Here is a 20,617-nt window from a genome sequence, read left to right as displayed (position 1 = left end):
AATTATGTGCTGCCAAATGGCATGTTTGAAGGATGAATACACACAAAAATTGGTTAATATCATCGAATACCACTAAACTACTTGTTGGAAAGAAGTTATATAAAATAATAAAGATCAAAAATATACTTTTTGTTATATATGTATTTATAGATTACATATATTTTTGAATAAATACCAAAAATTTGACATGTAAATATAAATTTCACTCAAACTACTAGTTAAAATTTTTGTTACGTTCCAAAAAATGTTGCATACTCTTTATGCTGCTTTACAGAGTAGAAAGGTCTACGTTAAAAGCAGCAATGATAAAAAATTAGGATTTTGGAAATGTGACTATATTGACGCATACTGAGAAAACCTTGGATGGACACATTTATGATGTATTTTATTGGAGATGCAACCTATACATATGCAACAGTTGTATATCCCTCAGATCTTTTTTTATTGTTGCTAATTAAAGAAACGCATACAACATACAAAAAAATTAATATTAACTTTAAAATATTCTTTATCACTGAATCTTATTTCATGTTCTGGAATTTCAGCATAAAATAGTTTTCGTATTTTCTGTTTTTATCATTAGTATAAACATGTTTTGTGTAAAACTTAGAGGTCGTTATTTAACTGAATTAGAATAATAACAAAGAAAAACGCAATATTTTGATTGTGAATAAATTAGCAATTAATTTAAATATCACCAAAAACAGCTGGCTTAACTCATTGCTGTTATCTTTACAAAGAAATAGGTAACACTTAACTTTGAAATAGGGTGTATTAATTGTAGCAAATGGAGTAGAGTAGTTTCTGCGCGTCGCGACGCCAGGGCCGAGGGACAAAAAAGGACGTAACCGATGAATTGGGAATGTTTTCAGTCCACTGTCTCAATTTTAAGTGACTTTTCTTCAAATAAAATAGTCAGAAACTCGTTCTCAAAATACAAACACTAAAGTTTGTATTTTGAGAACGATTTCCAAAGTGGAAATTGAAACGTCAATAAACGTACCTACTTTAACCTTTAATTGTGGCTTATTCCCATTTAAATAGTAATTACTTTAACATACCACAAGAAAATAGCTTCAGAACAATAGTTATATGCTCTAGCTACACTTGTAATGAACATACAGAGTAACTTTTCTAGAAATAACTATTTGCCTGCCTTATCTCTAGATATAGAAGGTGCTTATGACAGTGTGCGTTTACCTCGATTAAAAGACAAAATGATCAATCAATTTCAAATACCCATAAATCTGGCACAAACCATAATTAATTTCTACACTAATAGATGCTTATACGTTAGAAACTATAAAAATAAATTTCTTGGACCACGTTATAATAATTAGGGATTACCCCAGGGATCAGTCTTAATCCATTTTTTTTTAATCTGTATACTGCTGATTTTCATAGCCTTAATATACCAAGAATCACTTATAAAACAATCCAATATGCTGATGACCTCCTAGTCTATAAAGAAAGGACTAAATAATATGAACCCTCTTTTACAATCTTAAGAAAATTACATGAACATTTCTCAAACTGGTTTTGTGAAAATGGTTTTAATTCATCCACTAATAAATCAAACGTGTATATTTTTTTACGGCATAATATTCCTAACATAAATACTATTTTTATTAAATGACCAAACTTTAAATTTCTGTAAGTCAATAATATATCTACTTAAGTTTCTAGATCAAAAGTTAACATGAAAAGTATACATCGAGTATCTGCTTGACAAAAGCAATAAAGGTCTAAGTTTTTTAAAATTAATTTCTAAAACTTGATGGGGTGATGACGTAGAAACATGTTTGATTTTTTACAAATCTTACATCAGATCCATTCTGGACTATGGATGTATACTTTATGGATCAGCAAGTAAACAAATTTTAAATAAAATTGATGTATTTTAACGGACTGTTCTACGTACCTGTATAGGAGCAATGAAGTCTACTCCAATAGCTCCATTGCATGTTGAAGCTTTAAAACCTCCTTTAAATTTTAGACGAGATTATCTAAGTGAAAAATTTGTAGTAAAAATTTCATATATCAACAATTCCTTATATTCTGGCATAAGCTCACTAAATACAGAATGATCTAATAGTTACTGGACTAATAAAAATTCACCAACCCTTTGCACGGCCTTTGGAGCCATGTGTAACAAAAAGTATACCAACAGTATTAGCAACCTTGATATTAACGACTATTTTGCATTTTTTAATGAAGCTGACATACACATACCAACATATTATAGTACTCCATTATTAGATTCAAGCATCTTAAATTCTTATATAAAAAAATGGCCCAAGGCAACTGTAATCTATACAGATGCATCCAAAACATGGAAAGGGACCATATGTGCTTTCTACATTTCATCCAAGTCAAAATAAAAAATGTTCAAACTCGCTCTCAATTGCTCAATTTTTAGTGCTGAAGGACTTACAATTCTTGAAGCCTTGATATATTTCGACAGTTTAAACAATAATGGAGTTTTAATAATATCCCATTCATTGTCACTCTTATTATCTCTCAAAAATACAAAGTTATCCAATTATAATTCTAACCCTTTTATTTACCAAATTAAGAACATGCTTGTCAACCTAAAAAATAAAAATAAAACTATGAATTTTATTTGGGTAAAAGCTCATGGTGGTACAAAACATAATGAGCATGTCGATTTAATTGCTAAAGCTGCAATAACCTCGACAGCTGAAATTTTACCAGATGAGAGAATTTGTGTTCCTGAGGCTTTTCTCATCTCATTCTCAAGAGACCGGACTAGAAATAAATATTCAAAAGACAAAAAAGTTAACACAGGCAAGAGCTAGGGCAAACAGACGCACAGTTGAATTAGAGGACGATATTGAAACGGTAGAAAATTTCACATATTTAGGAGTTGCATTAAACACGGATTGAACAGAAGAACCAGAAATCCAAAGAAGAATAGTAAAGGGAAACAAAGCTTATTTTTTACTCGATCATGTGTTTCGCTCCAAAAACACACACTGGAGATCGAAAATCAGGGTCTACAAAACTATTATCAGACCAATAGTATGTTATGCATGCGAGACATGGGTGATGACAGAAGAGACAAAAAGAAAACTGGAAGTCTTCGAAAGAAAAGTCCTAAGAAAGATATTTGGACCTATTAACGAAAACGGAATGTGGAGATTAAGGTATAACCATGAACTTTACCAACTGTTCAAAGAGACACCGATCTCAGAATTCGTTAGACTTCAGAAACTTCGCTGGGCTGGTCATGTAGTAAGAATGGAGACAGAAAGATTGCCGAAAAGAGCCCTAGATAGTAAAATACAGGGCGCAAGACCAAAAGGAAGGCCACGGAAAAGATGGGAGGATGAAGTGGCAGCGGACGCGCAAAATTTGTTAGACGTGAGAACCTGGAGAAGATCGGCGAGGGACCGACAAGGTTGTAGGCATAGTTTGGAGGAGGCCAAGACCCGATTTGGGCTGTGGCGCCATTGGAGAGAGAGAGAGAGATTAGAGATTCTCATCTCTAAAAAAAAATAAACAGATCGTTGGTCCAGGTGCTATAAGAATTTCAATACCTCCAGTAAATATACAACAACTTGAAAATAAGATTGAGATTTGACCACGCTTGTTATCCTGCTCCTCTTGCTCAAATCAAAATATCTCATTCAGACTTATGCGAAACTTGTCAAGAACAAGGAGAGTTTAACCAGATCTTTTTAAGTGTTCCAAATATCTTCAGCATTCAGGAACTCTTTTAAACAACTTGCAAACTCTGCAAATATTTCCTCCATATCAAATAAATAGCCTTTTAACGCAATTGTTATTTACCTTTCTTTCCGTGACCTATTGCTAGTAATGTCTTAAACAAATGTCCTGATGGGTCCTTGGACGAGAAATGAGTATCTCCGTTTTTCCTGATATTTGTTTTTTCTTGCTACCATTTTCTCATTTTGTTTGATTCAGTTATAAGGATTTTATGAGGTTTTTTTTTGACTTGCGGAGATACGCTTTTTGCACTAGCAATTATTATATAGATACACACTTTTTTATTTTATTTAGTATGAATTATATTAGAATATTAATATTAGTAATTTTTCATTTATTATTTCTCAATACGTAATTGGCTAAATAGCTAAAGCCACAAAAAAAACTAAGATTTTCTCATTGTTTACTTACCACTCTTTTAACTCATGTAATATATTCAAAAAATTCAATATTGCAGTTTGCAGTTTGCAGTCAATATTCCAAATGATATTTAGTTTGGTCATTGCTGATAAAAAATTATCTCTACGTTCATTGTACAGTCCTATAAAAAGCAGAAATCCCATTGATATTCCGATAGAACAAATGAAAACTTTTGTCCTGCTTTATGAAAACAGAATTCCAGGTCTATATTCATGACATAACCGAATAAAGGCTCCCGATTTTTACACGTGATATTAACATGGCATGGGTCAATTCATTTTCGCACCACGCACCGGCCGATAGAAGCTATGGCATTTGGACAGGAATGTGTTTAATTTTAGCGTCTAATATTTATAACTCTTTAGGTTTATTTTGAGGGAGTAAATTGATTACAAAGGGTATTTTAGAAAATGACTAGGTGAAAATGGTAGTGGATTTCTTTGATGTAACAGAAAAACCATTTATACAAAGAAACACAGTTTAACATATGGGTATAGCTCAGAATAAAATTTTTTTATTTAAATTTACGGGTCTCCACAACTAATGGTCATTGACAAGGGAAATAAAAACAATATTAGTTAAAATTTTATAATATTGTTGTGAAGCTAGTTTCTTGTGGCATTAAAAAAAATTGTTTAATTTACTAATATTTTAGAACGATCTCCGAAGTGGAAATTGGAACGTCAATAAACGTACTTTAACCTTTGATTGTGGCTTATTCCCATTTTAATAGTAATTACTTTAAAATTTTATAATGTTCATCATCATCAATCAGCCCTGAGTTGTCCATTGTTTCCATTGTTGAACATAGGCCTCCTCTAGACTTTTCCATCTGCTTCTGTTCTGCTCCTCTGCTATCCAATTGGTCACGATTCTTTTGAGGTCGTCGGTCCATCGCGTTGGGGGTCTTTCTCGGCTTCGCTTGTCAGCCCGTGGTCTCCACTCAAGCAATTTTTTTGTCCAACTGTCGTCTTTCATTCTTGCAACATGTCCTGCCCATCTCCATTTTTGCCTTGTAATATGTTCGATAATGTCTTCCACTCCGGTTCGTCTACGAACTTCCTCGTTTCTTATTCTATTTCCTAAGCTTATTCCAAGCATTGATCTCCCCATCTTTCGTTGTGTCCTTCTCAATTTTTCGGCTGATGTTTTTGTGAGAGTTAAGGTTTCTGCTCCGTATGTGAAGACTGGTAGAACGCACTGGTTAAAAGCTTTTCTTTTTAAATGGATCGGTATATTTGTTTTAAATACGTCTCTCATTCTTTCGAATACAGCCCAACCCAGACTTATTCTTCTGAGTAGCTCGCATGTTTGGTTATCTCGCGTTAACCTTATTTCGTGACCCAAATACACATATTTTTCTACAAGTTCTATGGGCGACTTTTCGATTTCTATTAGCTCATTGGGGACGAGATTGGTCATCATTTTTGTTTTTCCATAGTTTATTTTTAAACCGACTTTCTGGGTTACTTGCTGTAGTTGTTGTAGCATAACTCTGGCTTCTCCTAAGTTGTTTGTTATGAGAACAATATCATCGGCATATCTGAGATGGTTGAATATCTTTCCATCGATGCTAATACCCTTTGATTCCCACTCTAGCCGTTTAAATGCATACTCCATAACTGTTATAAATAGTTTTGGCGACAAGGTATCTGCCTGCCGCACCCCTCTGCCAATTTTTATCTTCTCAGTCATGCAATGGAGGTTAACCGTTGTTGTCGCATTTTCGTATATATTTCGAATAATATTTGCATACCTGTGATCTATTCTGCATTCTGATAGTGCTTTTAAGATAGCAACTGTTTCGACTGTGTCAAATGCTTTGTGGAAGTCGACAAAGATAAGAGCAAGGGGTCTGTTATATTCGATAGACTTTTCAACTAGAGTTTTAAGGCATTGCAAATGGTCGTTTGTTCCCTGTCCCGCTCGAAATCCTGCCTGTTCTTATGCTTGATAGAAATCGAGTTTTGCTTCTAATCTGTTTGTCAGTATTCGAGTAAAGAGCTTGTATAGGTGGTTAAGCAAACTAATTGGCCTATAGTTTTCAAAATCTGATTTATCTTTTTTTTTGTGGAGGAGGATTGTAACCGAATTCTTTCATTTATTTGGAATGTTTTCACTATGCAGACATAGATTAAAAAGTGTTTGGATTCGGGACATCAAAAGTGGACCTCCTAGTTTAATTGTCTCAATGACTACACCATCTTCCCCCGGAGCTCTATTATTTTTTATATTTTTGAGGGCATGTTGAATTTCCTCTCGTGATATATCTGGTATATCCTCCGATCCTACATTATGTACCTTTTGTATTGGTTGTTCGATGAGCTCTGGAATAACTTGACTTTTATATAATGTTTCATAGAAACTTTCCACTATATGTAATATGCTTGGTTTATCTGAGATAATATTTCCATTTTTGTCTTTAAGTTGGAAGATTTCTTTTTTGCCATTTTCCATTTTTCTCCTCAATGCTTTCATGCTTTTGTTGTCTTCTATAGTTTTTATAATTTTCTCGTTGTTGTATTTTCTACTATCCCGTCTGATGGCTTTAGAGCTTTATTGATGCTGTTTATATCTTGTGAGTCAACATTTCCTTGAATTCTCAGCATTCTACGATCTTCCATTTTTTGTTTCGTTTCTTTACTAATTTTTTGTTCTTTTCCATGTTTAGGGCCAAATTTTTCCTGAGCTTGTGTTAATGTATCTACTATTTCTTCGTTTAGGTTATTTACGTCTTCTCTTGTTATATTTCTGAGTAAGTTACTGGTGATATATTTTTCAAAGTCAAGTTCATTCGTTGGGCGCATCCAAGGTTTGAATTTTTTATTTTTATCATCTTCAGTCTTTCTTGCTTAATATTGATTTATAAGGTTAAATATTGTTAATATACATATATACAAAATTTTTAAATATCATATATTAAATAATTATATAAGTTACAGTCTCACAAAAAAACAATCAAAGAGTTTATTAAACGAAGTGAATTAAGTATATCACTAAGGTTAACACTAAGTAAATTTACTAATGTTTGTATTTTGAGAACGGTTTCCAAAGTGGAAATTGAAATGTCAATAAAGGTACTTTAACCTTTAATTGTGGCTTATTCCCATTTAAATACTAATGAATTTAAAATCCCACAAGAAACTAGCTTCAGAACAACATTTTTAAGCAGTTTTTTAAAGGTTTAAACATATCTTTTTGACATACCATTTGATTGGCGATAATATGCACTTGACATTTTATAATTAAATTGCCATTTTTTAGCAAATTATCTAAATTTATATTTTCTATACTGGGCACTTGTCTCACAGCACAAAATATTAGGTGTTTCATAACGATCAAATAATGATTTTAGAGCTGCTATCACATGAGGAGTATCTTCCTAATTAAGTGCTGAGTTTCAATAAATTTGCTGTAATAATCAATAAACAAGTAAGGTTAACCTTTAAAATAGAAAATATCAGTACCAACTACTTTATAAGGACCATTATGAGCGTTCCTTAGTAATAAAGGTTCTGAACTATTAGTATTTTAAAATTTTAAATATGTTTAACAATTTCATACAAGATCTATTTGTTTGCCCATAAAAGGCCAAAGTAAAACATGTCTAGCCCTATTCTTCTTATTTTTTAATGCCCATGTGGTTAGGATGAATCGACTCTAATATTGATTTCCTGAAGCATTTTGGAACTGCTACACAAGAATACTAAACAAGTAAACCATTAACAACAAAAAGTTTATGTTTAATAGAAAATTTAAATTGCAAATTAAGAGAACCTTTACCGTTATAAAAGGGCCATCTATTTTGAACATAACTAATTATTACTTGCAGAGCAGCATCATAAGATGTCCGAAATAATTGAATCTTTTTATCACTAAAGGATAAATTCTCAAAAAGCATACATGCATGAGCTTCTACTTCGTCATTCAAAGAGTTGTCATTAAAATTAATCTTCCCAAAATTTCTTAAAAGAGAATTTGCTAATAATAAATCTGTAAATTTAAGGGCTTTATAAAAATATTTTTTAAAGGCTTATGGTCAGTCTTTACAATTATTTATTTTCCATACACATATTGGTGAAATTTTTTACAGCCAAAAAATTTTCCTACAACAAAACTGCACCCAAACCTAAACTACTACTATCAATACAAGAAGTTTTTTAATATCAAAATAACGTAGCACTGGGGTTGTTAACCTATGTTCAACTCTTTTAAAATCTTGAGTAAGTTTATCTTCCCAAACAAATTCCCCATATTTTTTAAAAGGATTCTTAAATTTTTAGCTAAATCAAAAAGATTATGAAGGAATTTAGAAACATGTGTTGCCATACCCAAAAATGTTTGTAAAACTTTGTATCTTTAAAATTTTCATACTCAGAATAGCATTAATCTTGTCATTATCTGGTTTCAAACCTTATTTACTAAAAATATGACCCACATACCTTACTTCATTGAAACCAAATCTACATTCGTTTCGATTAAATCTCACATTTGCACTCTTTGCTCTTTCTAGCCGGCTTTCATGTTTAGCTGGATCTGCACCCCATACTATAATATCATCCATAAAAGCTTCCACCTCATCCAAACCTTGAATAATATTTTTAGAACACCTATGAAAAAGCGCCGATTTTTCTATATTAAAAGTAGTAAGCAATTGGCTCTAGCCAATTTCCGTCTAGCACTAAAAAAATTGTAGCACCTGTCATTCTACTTGCGATTTCTTCGAAAACGTTTTCGACATTTTGACATTTTGAGGATTCGAACAAATTATTAATGAATTGTCTGGCTTCTATATTACCACCATAGAACTAACCCATTCTGTTCGTCCTGCAACTTTCTTTATTAGACCCATTCTTTCCATTCTATCTAGCTAACTTTTTACATTTTTTTTATTATTAGGTATTTTTCTACAAGATTCTGCTACCGGTACAGCATTTTCTTTTAACTTTATTTTGTACACATACTCCAATTAACCTATACCATAAAATAAATCATAATATTTTTTTATTAAACTATCTAAATCACCTTGACCATCTTCTTCTTCTTATGGCGCCTTCTCCTTTCAAAGGTTGGTGATCCAAATGGCAATTGTAGTTTTGAAAACTGCTGCGCGAAAGATTTCTGCGGATGAGCGGTCGAACCATCTCCTCAGGTCTTTCAGCCACGAGTTCTGGCGTCTTCCTACTGATCTTGTACCCTGTACTATTCCTTCCAGTATAACTTGAAGTAATTCATATCTTTCGCCTCTCAATACATGACCCAAGTATTGCATTTTCCTCTCTTTGATTATTCTTATTAATTCTTTTTGTTTACACATGCGACGAAGTACCTCAACATTAGTAACTCTTTGTACCCATGGAATTCTCAACATTCGTCTGTATATATACATCTCAAAGGCATCTATTCTTTTTACTATTTCAGAATCCATTGTTCAATTCTCACAGCCATACAGTAAGACAGAAAAAACGTAACATCCTATCCCATCATTCGCATTCTAAGCTGCAGACTAAGGTCTGATCTTGTAAAAAATGTTTTCTTGCTCATGAATGTTTTCCTTGCTTGTTCGATTCTTGATAGGATTTCATGTTTTTGGATTATACTGACTATTGATATTTGCTCCCAAATTTTTTATGGAATTTACCTGTTCTATCATTTGACCCTTGGTATACACATGTACGTTTATTGGTGCCTTTGAAAATACTAAAGTTTTAGTTTTGGAAACGTTTAGATGTAAACCGAACATTTTGCTGTGGTGAACTACCGCATTTATTATATTTTGCAGTTCTTGTGCATTGCTTGCTATTAAGACTGTATCATCAGCATATCTGATGTTGTCTATGCTGATTCCGTTAATCTTAATTCCGCCTTGGACCTCGTCCAATGCTTCTCTGAATATAGACTTCGAATACAAATTAAACAGTAGCGGTAATAAGACGCAAGCCTGTCTCACTCTTCGGATTTGTATATCTTCGGATGTTGTGTGCTCTATTTCAATTGTTGCCGTTTGGTGCCAGTATAGTTCTGAGATAATTCGCAAGTCTTGTGCGTCAACTCCAGTTGTTCTCAGAATTTCGATCGCCTTGTGATCAAGTTGTTCGATTTCTAGGCATTTTGTTGACATCAAGTTTTCTTTTGCCTCCCTGCACTTTTTTCTAATGATTTTGTTGATTCGCTTGTATTCTATTGGACTTGTTTTATGTATTTGTCTTACGTCCATGAGGTCCATGATCTCTTGCGTTATCCATTCTTGTTTTTTGTTGTGTTTTACGAACCTGATGTCTTATTCTTGTATCTTTGTTATTTTTGTTTTTAGAGCAGTCCATGTTACTTCAATGTCTGTCTGTACTAAGTTTTCGATCGTCTTTATTTCTTTCTCAAGCTTCATACTTATTTCTTTTTTCTGTGCAGAGTTCTTCAGTTGTGAGATGTCTATTTTTTTGTCACTGTTTTCTTTTTGACTTTGAGAAACCTTTTTAATCTAAAATCCATTATAACTGGATTGTGATCGCTATATACATCAGCTCCAGGGTATGTTTTCGTAGATTGTATGTACTTCGTAAAGGTTATTGACCAAAATTAAGTCAATTTGATTTTTAACAATTCTGTCTTTTCTGTCTGCAGGTGATTTCCATGTGTATAGCCTTCTAGGATGTTGTTTGAAGAAGGTATTGACTATTAACAGATTGTTTTCTACGCAGAATTGTACAAGTCTAGCTCCTCTATTATTCCTGGTACTTAGCTGGTATGCTCCTATGTGCTCTCCTTCAGCACCACGACCAATTTTAGCGTTAAAGTCACCCATAATCATCGTTATCTCACCTCTTTTTGTCAGTCGCATTATTTCATCTATGTTGTTAGTTTCGATTTCTTTATCTGACTTGTCACTTGGAGCATAGACCTGAATAATATTTAGTTTTCTGTAAGTTGTTTGTAATTTCAACATTGCTACTCTCTCATTTAGAGGGATGAAGTCTGTTTCTAATTGAGCAATTTTGTTCGATACTAATATAGCAGTTCCATATTGATGTTCTGGGTCGGTTCCACCTGAATAGTATATGTATCTATATTTTGTTTTTTGTACTCCTGAACCAGGCCATTTTACTTCACTCATTTCCAAGAAGTCTATTTTCAGTCTTACCATCTCGGCTTCAGTGTTTGCCAGTTTCCCGGACATAAATAAGCTGCGTACGTTCCAGGTGGCAATACGTACTATTCGGTCGTATATTTGTACTCTCTGTCCACTTTCTTCGGTAATTGACGGGGGGATTCTTCGCACCCTCTCCCCATTTAAGGGGTGCCCTGACTAAGAACCATAATCTTTTTCTCGTCTGCCATTGAGATTTGAAAAAAATATAATGGGGTAGTTTTCCCGTTGCCTTTCCCATCGCAGTACCACAATCATTTAAACTGCTCCAGTCATGCTTGTGGTAATCCAGGATAGGAAGTAGGAAACTAGATTTTTACCATCAACTTGACCATCATATCTTGACCATCAACTGTGGGAATTTTCTTTAAAATTTGTAAACTTTGTATAGTCAGTAAACCTAGTACACAAGGAGCATTAAAATCAATCTCCTAAAAATCGATATACTTAATATCATGTCTGTTTTTTAATGTGCCTTTAGTAAGTTGCCGTTTTATCGTTTTCGTGGTCTTCCTACTGATCGTCTTCATATTGGGGAACCGTCTCTTGCCGTCTTTACTACCATATTTGTTCTTCTTCTTCTCATTGCGCCGTCTCCTTTCGAAGGTTGGCGATCCAAATGGCAATTGTAGTTTTGGAAACTGATGCGTGAAACCATATTTGTTGCCATCGGCTTATTCGGCTTATATGATCGTTCCATTCTACTCTTCTATTTCTTACCCAGTTCTTGATGGTCGCCACCTTGCATCTACGCCGTATATCTGTACGTCTAACTCTGTCCCATAGTGTCTTACCATCAATTTTTTAAGTGTTTTTATCTCTGCTGTTTCTAACATCCTTTTTGTCCTCTCTGTGTCAGGTCTTGTTTCTGCTGCGTATGTCATTATTGGTCTGATGACTGTTTGTAAATTCTGCCTTTCGTTTCTTTCCCGATATTTTTATTTCTCCATATTGTTTCATTCAGGCAGCCTGCTGCTCTGTTTCCTCTATTTAATTGATCTTCCACTTAAGTTTCGAGCTTTCCGTAGCTAAATAATATGATTTCAAACTTGTCTGACCAATGAATGAAATATTACTACCATTGTAATTTCTTAACTCATTGTGCTAGGTTTTACTACTGCTTTCAATTTTTTTAACTGTTCTTTTGTCAACAATGTTAATCTAGACTCCAGTATCTAGGTAAAAAGGTATATTTTAACTATTTTAATGTGTACAACCATTCCTGGCTCACAGCACAAATGTTAGGTACTTGTTTCTATATTAACCAAACCAACAGAAAAATTTTCATAATTTCTTCCGTCATCTTGTGTATCATTTATTTCATGTACGTTTTTGTATTTTTGTATTTGTATTACATGAAATTTACCACATTTATTATAACATGATTGTTGTTGATTACTCTGTATGTCTTTATGTGGTTTGTCTTCAAATTTAGTACAACTAGGTCTTTCATTACTCTTAAAGTAAACTTTTCTACTATTCACAGCTTGTACCATGCTCTCTGGTTCTTTACAGAATTGTTTGGCTTACATTTCTGCCATTTCTGGAGCCTGACATATTTTATGACAACTATTTAGCGTCAGCTTACGTTCTTTTAGTAGTCTCTCAAGAAGTTTCAAGGCTTGCACTCCACAGACAATTCTGTCTCTAATAAGACTATCTTTTAAAGTACTACAATTTCTATTTTTTTCCAGCATTTTTAAAACTGTAACAAACTGGTCAATAGTTTCACCCTATTTATAAACTCTGCAGTTAAATATGTATCTCAGAACAATCTCATTTGACTGGGGTATAAAATATTGTTCAAACAAATCAAGCAATTTGGTATATCACTATTTGTTAATTTATATTTAAATGGGAATAAGCCACATTAAAGGTTAAAATACGTTTATTGACGTTTCAATTTCCACTTCGGAAATCGTTCTCAAAATACAAACATTAGTAAATTGATTTATTAAATCAATTTACAATTTACTAAACACATAGTAGTTTAATTTGTATCTAAAAGAGATCTCAGACAACACTTCTGTCTAGGTGTACACACTTTGTTAGTAGTTCATTTTGGTTGGTGGTGTTTTCTTATTACGAACTCTTACGAACACTAACTCATTGAGTTTTTTAATGTCCGCGTAAAATACGTGACCTTAGCTATAATTTTTATAATTTTCTTGTTAAAAATTAAGATAAAATCGCAATTTTAAGTATTATATTAAAAAAAAACAGGGTAACTTCATTACTTGTATGTATTATTCCATTTTTATTACTCCGCTCACGATTCTCCTGATGTCGTGCGTAATCTCTGATCTTGCCCTCTCTTATATTTTGAAGGTAACGGGCATGTGGCTGGGTTCTGCGAAAGAAGCTTACGTTTTATTTTTCCCCAACGTCTTAAGGTCAACATTTAAGCAGATGATAACAAAAATAATAACTTAAGTGAAATATGGGTCTATCTGAGATGTAAATAAAAATTTGTGACGAGGCTCTTCATAAATTAATAAAGAATTCTTATGTACCAAGTATTATATTTACATTACTGACGTGTCTTATGTTATCTGAATATTATGTTATCTAAATACTGTCTGCATAATTTATAAACAGGTGGTAATAATATCTTATTGTGTCTTTATAACATAATATAGAAACAAAATCTAATCTAAGAGTATTTAGGCTATTAAGCATAGGCTCAAAGCTTTTTATAACAATTTTAGCAAAAATGTCACAAAATGACAAGAATGATAAGCAGCAAGGATACCGAAATAATATACATACCATAGATAAAATACTAATTATCAGGGAAATAGCTGAAAAGCTACTGAATTTAATAAACTTGCGTTCATGTGCTTTCCGAGAGACTGAAACTATTAAAGAAAATAACTTACCATGAAATAATTGAAATTATTCGACAAATTGAATATCGAAAACAGCACTTTCATAAGAGCAAACAATAAGGTCTCCATCATGATACCAGTCTTAATACGAATTAGGCAAGGGAATAGTCTTAGCTCAGTCCCCTTTATCCCAAATTCCAAAATATTCTAAAATTCATAAGAAATATTTTTGAATAGCAACTTGGAACATAAGAAGTCTATATTAACCGAAAAAACTATAAAACGTTGTATTCGAGATGGATAGACTAAGTAAGGTCCGATTGCCAAATTTGGGAAAATGTCAAACAGAAAATGAGTAGGAATTCTACTTAATAAAGAAACTAAGGACTCTACCGAATTTCATACCCTACTTCGACAAAATAATCATGCTTCAACTTCAGTCCACCATTGTCAAATGTCAAACACAACTTAATACTGGTATACTCCCCCACCGTGGACAAACTTGAGAAGGGTTAAAATTGAGAAAAGAGCGTGAGAATATAATCTTTTTTGTTTCTGATGTAATAATGTCTTTGTTTCTAAGTGGTCGCTTACAACGAGGCGCCGACCCTCGTTTAGAATGTAGGATCGTACCATATTATCGATCGCCAGGTAAAATAAAAAATGTATTATTTTAATTTTTAAATGCAAGCCTTCACTGTCACTGCTATGCTCTAGGCGAGAATACGATGCGATGGTCTCCATTATGAACGTACCTTAGTCTTTCCAGCTCTACACGTTACATGCTACTTCATTTATCACGACCAATAATGTCAACATCTTCAATAATCTAATAATTTTATCTAGTGTTTCCAATTCTCGCAGTGTTTTAATAATTTGCATCGTATTTACCGCATCGTAGGCTTGTTTAAAATCTGTAAAACATTTTCTGTCCATCCTGTGTATATTTTGTTTTCATTAAAACAAATATTTGATCTGTTGTTGACCTACCATTTTTGAATCCTGTTTGATGGCCTCTTCAAATATAATTAGAAGACTTATACTATTTGCCTGTCTTTTATAGCCTATTCCTAACAGAGTTATCCCTTTGTACTTTTCATAATGTATTTTGTAACCTTTTTATGTACCTTTTTAATAAATCCTAGTTTTTTTGTTTATATATATATATATATATATATATATATATATATCAGTGATTGTGACTGTCACGTGATCGAAAAATTGCAGAATACGTTACAGACATATTGTGGACAACCTTATTTTTATCTCCAGTTGGTTTAGAATGGAAACTTTTTTCTATGAGCTGGCCAATGTATGCGCAGCATTCTTCTCCAGCACCAATTCTAAAAGGCATTAATTTTTTGACGCTCGCGTCCGCGAAGAGTCCAAGTCTCTGCCTTGGACTTTTGATTGACAGTTTCCATCCTTAGTTATACTAGTCCCGAGATAGACAAAACTGTCCACTATCTGGTACTCCTGTAACATATTAGTCAGTTAAATACTGTGGAATCTGCCGACCACCATAATTTTTCTCTTAGCTTTATTGATTTTCAGACCACCTCTATTGCTTTCGCACTCAACTCTTCGCATGAGATTAAATACTTCTTGCTAATTTGTTGCTATAAGTGTAGTGTCATCAGCAAATCTTAAATTGGAGATTTTCCTATCAGCCACTGTTACTTCACCGGCTCATCCATCTAAAGCCATCCTTATGAACTGTTCACTATAAATGTTGAATAAGTCAGGTGACAACACGCATGCTTGTGTAATATCTCGCTAGGTCTTAAATTGGTTTAAGAACTTCTGATCTAGTCGTACTGTTGCTATATTGGACTGGTACAGATTTTTAATTTAAGTATCACCAGGTACATTGGTGTACACAACGAAGCATATAATCATAGGTACTTGAAATTCTCTAGACTTTTCAATGAGTTATCTCAGGTTCAGGATTTGTTCTCGTGTACCTTTACTATTTACAATCTTCGCTTGTTCCTGCGGTATTTGGTAATGTAGATAGGTTTTTAATCTGTTTTTGATGATATGCAATAAGATTTCACTTATGTTATTAGTAAAAGTGTGGAATATATATATATATATATATATATATATATATATATATATATATATATATATATATATATATATATATATATATATATATATATATATATGTGGTTTCAGTTGTTTTCTGGGTTTGATTTTGCGTTAAATAGAACTTCAGTTCTCCTGGAACATCAAGAAAAATTAGAGGTCAAAATGAGAAATGTAGCACTACCCTACCCAATTTATCTGGGGGATACCTTGGACAGGACTCTCTCGTTTAAAAAACATCTACAAATAACTGCACAAAAAATAAGTAGTAGAAATAACCTTATCCAGAATCTTTGTGGTACCAACTGGGGCGCATCTGCGGACAAACTACGAACATATATGCTAAGTTTGGTTTATTCTGTGGCAGAGTACTGTGCACCGGTCTGGCTAAATAGTCGTCATGTGAAAATAGTTGATACGCAGCTTAATATAGCAATGAGAATGATTAGCGGTTGCATCAAGACTACTCCACTATATTGGCTTCCGATCCTTAGCCATATTCCTTCGCCTATTCTACGAAGGCCTTGATAACGGAGTATTCGAAAGTAAATAGCAACTTGCAACTACCAATCCATGAAGACATCCCGAGTTTAGCAGCAAACCAACTCCCATCCAGAAAACCACCCATAAGAACAGCCCAACAGCTAACAGCAGATGATTTCAATGTTACCTCTAGATGGCGCATACTGTGGACTGATGAAGCCCCACCTGAAGTATCCAACCTTATTGACCCAGATTAAAAGCCTGATGGCTTCGACCAGCCACGAAACATATGGAAGAACCGAATTAGAACGGGACATGCAGTATGCGCACACAACCTACATAAATGGTGAAAAAAACCTACCTCCAGCTGCGACTGTGGAGCTCCAGATCAAACCATCCAACACATAGTAAAGACATGTGAATTGAGGGCATATCGAGGGGACCCAAAATACTTTTTCAAAACTACGCCTGCAAGCCTTGAATGGATAGCTCAACTTGACCTAAAGATATAAGCTTATCTGTTTGTATTATCTTGTATTTTATCTGTATTTTGTCTATGTTCGTTTTTATATAATCTTATGTTTGTATTTTTGAATTATGTACTTACGTTTTTTACAATTATTACTGTATTTACTCCATGTATTGAGCCATACGCTAAATAAATAAATCAAGAAGAAGCAGAACTAATCTGATCTGACAATGGCAAGTGTGACCTTGTCGAAAGGTCGCCAAAACAATGGTTTTTCAAAAAACCAAAACTATTTAACTCGGAGTCAAACCCGGAAAATAACTGAAACCACATACAGCTCCCGCGGAAATTTCAAATCCAATATATATATATATATATATATATATATATATATATATATATATATATATATATATATATATTTCTTGTATTAATAACTGTAATACTTCAGATATACTTGAGCTTTCTTTATTTTCATACTACAGTTTTCATTGTTGTTTGTTGATTATCGATCCATCTTTCTTTCGTATTTACGTACTTTGGATCTGTTATACTTTTTCCCTGATTTTGTTATCGATTCTTTTATGTTTAACTTCTATGTTGTTGTATTTTGTTTTTCTTTTCTAATTACTTTGCATTTTCGAACACACCATACTTTTGTTTAGTGTTTTTTTTTGTTACTGTTTATTAATAATTTTGTGTACTTGTGTTTAATATTGCCGTTTTTATATTTTCTAATTTTTTCTGTAGTTTTTGCAGATATATTTTTTTCTGTTCTTCTGATAAGTTATGTATGCCTTGTAAATTTTTTCGTCTTATTTTATAACAGTTTAAAACAGCAATTTTAAAGCATGTATTTTTTTGTCGTTTACTTAACCGAACGTTATCCCAAGAAAACCATTGGATAAACGTTTTCATTTGAATAAATAATTCATCCAAAAACCATTCGTACATGATTAATATTTAACCAAAACAGAGAAACAAAACCACACAAGTTTAGCGGACCATGGAATGATATGACTATTCTTTAAAAATTCTCTACAAAGAAACCGACGAAGTCGAAGCTATTAACTTCAAACAGCCAACTACCTTTATTAAATTCTTGTGGATGCTGCTTCCCATGTTGTGACGTATTTTTATTTATAGAGGCTGGTTCAAGTGGAATATAAAAGGGAATGAAACAATGGGAAAATATTTTAAGCTCGGTTTCGCTAAGGTGCATATTTAGATATTAAAAGAATTTCGTAATGTTAGATGTTTCATTTTTAAATAGATGTAGATGTAGATACACCAGAAATTGTAAAATAAACTTTTTAGTTAACGTTGCGTGGTTTTTAAATAAAAATTATTGGTTTAAAAAAATATCAAAAAATAAATTTTGACAAACGTATTCAGAACGAAAAAACCAAGCCGCAGGTGAGAAAACGGTTGTGTTACGATTCTTGTAATACATATTTATTGGGAGCACATTGATAGCTACCCATCCTAATTATCCCTGATCTGTCAATGTGTCTGATACAAGCACTGCATAAACTTTTACTTCTTGTCTGGCAAAATAAGACCATGCCCTGTAAATGGTCTCAAGGCGTGATATGTCCGTTACATAAAAAGGCTATCAGCTCCAGTGTGACAACTACAGAGGTATAACCCTGTTAACAACTGCTTACAAAATACAGAAAATATTCTCTACGAAAGGCTACACAGTTTACACAGTTGTCATAGTTGGAAAATATCAGGCCGGCTTTACTCCAGAAAAATCAACTTATTCAATAAGACAGATCCTCGAGAAACCATTAAAATTTAACATTGAAACCCATCACCTATTTGTCGACTTCAAGGCCGCATACGACAATGTCAAGAGAATAGTACTATACCAATCAATGCGTGAGTTTGGTATACCACAAAAACTTATTCGATTAACGAGAATGATAATGTCTTAATTAAAAGCCAGCGTTAGGATACAGGGAGAAAATTCTCGATATTTTGAGAAAAAGCATGGACTCAGACAAGGGAATGCCCTGGCTTGCCTCTTATTTAACATTACCTTGTAAATGGCAGTCCGAGACACACGAAGTAGAGACGGCGATACTATTTACAATAGATCGATACAAATCTTAGCATACGCTGATGACATTGACATAGGGCGTAGCAAGCGAGATGTTGAGCAATATTTCGTAGAATTGAAAACGGAGCAAAACAGGTCGGTCTAGTCATTAACGAAGACAAAACCAAGTATATGTTGGTTACTGAGGATCCTATTCCACTATAAAGGGGAAACAGAATCGACATGGAGGAATAGGTTTATTAGTACACAAAAAATTACAGAAAAATATACAGAGCATTGACTGCATCTCCCTAAGAGTTATGTATATAAATCTAAGACTAAATAAGAGATACAATCTGAAAATAATCCAGGTATACGCTCCCACCAGCGATTACGAAGATGAAATTGCTGAAGCTGTCTATGAGGAAATCGAAAGAGCAAAAAAGCAGGAACCGGCTCATTACAATCTGCAAATGGGAGATTTTAACGGGAAACTCGGAAGGAAAAAGGACGAACAAGAAGTGGCAATCGGAGATTTTAGAATCGGAGTAAGAAACGAAAGAGGCGAAATGCTTACCAACTTTCTACTGCAACACAAAATGTATGCAATGAACACCTTTTTTAAGAAGAAACAGAATAGAAAATGGCCGTGGGCTAGTTTAGACGGAAGAACTACGAGCGAATATGATTATATAATAACAGACAAAAAGCAAATTATTCAAGATGCCACTGTACTCAATAAACTATCAGTAGGAAGCGACCACAGACCAGTAAGAGCTAGAGTAATGATAAACCTATAAAAAGAAAGAGCAAAGATGATAAACAGTTGTTAACGCATCGTTTGGAATTCACCCTCTAAGTATCGACGATCACAATAAATTAATAACAGACTCCGTTAGAAACGCACAACTCAAATTTTGCAAGAAAAATGATACCAAAAGTGAAAAGATTAGCAAAGATACAAAAGCTCTAATGGAAATACGACGAAACCTAAGCGAGAAGGAAAAGAGAAACAAAGAAGAATATAGAAAACTAAATAAAAGAATTTCCGCGGAAATTAGAAAAGATATAAGAACATATAATACTAATGTAATTACCCAAACAGTAGGAGAGAACAAAGGTTTAAAGATAATGAAAAGAAAACTCACACAAAGTAAAAAAGAAATATACGAGCTGAGAGATAAAGACGGAAAGGCAACAACAGATAAATAAAACATTCTAAAAATAACCAGAGGGTTTTATAAAGACCTCTATACCAGCCAAAGACCACAAGACAATTTCCCGACACGAGTAAAGGCTCTCATAAATCAGGGATCGGAAATACTTTTACCCATTACTGTGTCGAAAGTAAGAGCAGCTTTAAAGGAAATGAAGAACCATCGATCGCC

At 33.4% G+C, this 20,617-nt stretch overlaps 1 protein-coding gene across 1 annotated transcript in view; it reads right to left on the bottom strand.

The window, feature by feature from the left end:
* LOC140432420 (synaptotagmin-12-like) overlaps window positions 1-20,617 on the bottom strand; it is a 169,595-nt gene that overhangs the window by 130,136 nt on the left and 18,842 nt on the right. The gene's annotated exons all lie outside the window — the stretch shown is intronic.

This window comes from Diabrotica undecimpunctata, chromosome 1, assembly GCF_040954645.1.
Source record: "Diabrotica undecimpunctata isolate CICGRU chromosome 1, icDiaUnde3, whole genome shotgun sequence".
NCBI classification, from domain to species: domain Eukaryota; kingdom Metazoa; phylum Arthropoda; class Insecta; order Coleoptera; family Chrysomelidae; genus Diabrotica; species Diabrotica undecimpunctata.
This window is presented reverse-complemented; position numbering and strand designations above follow the sequence as displayed.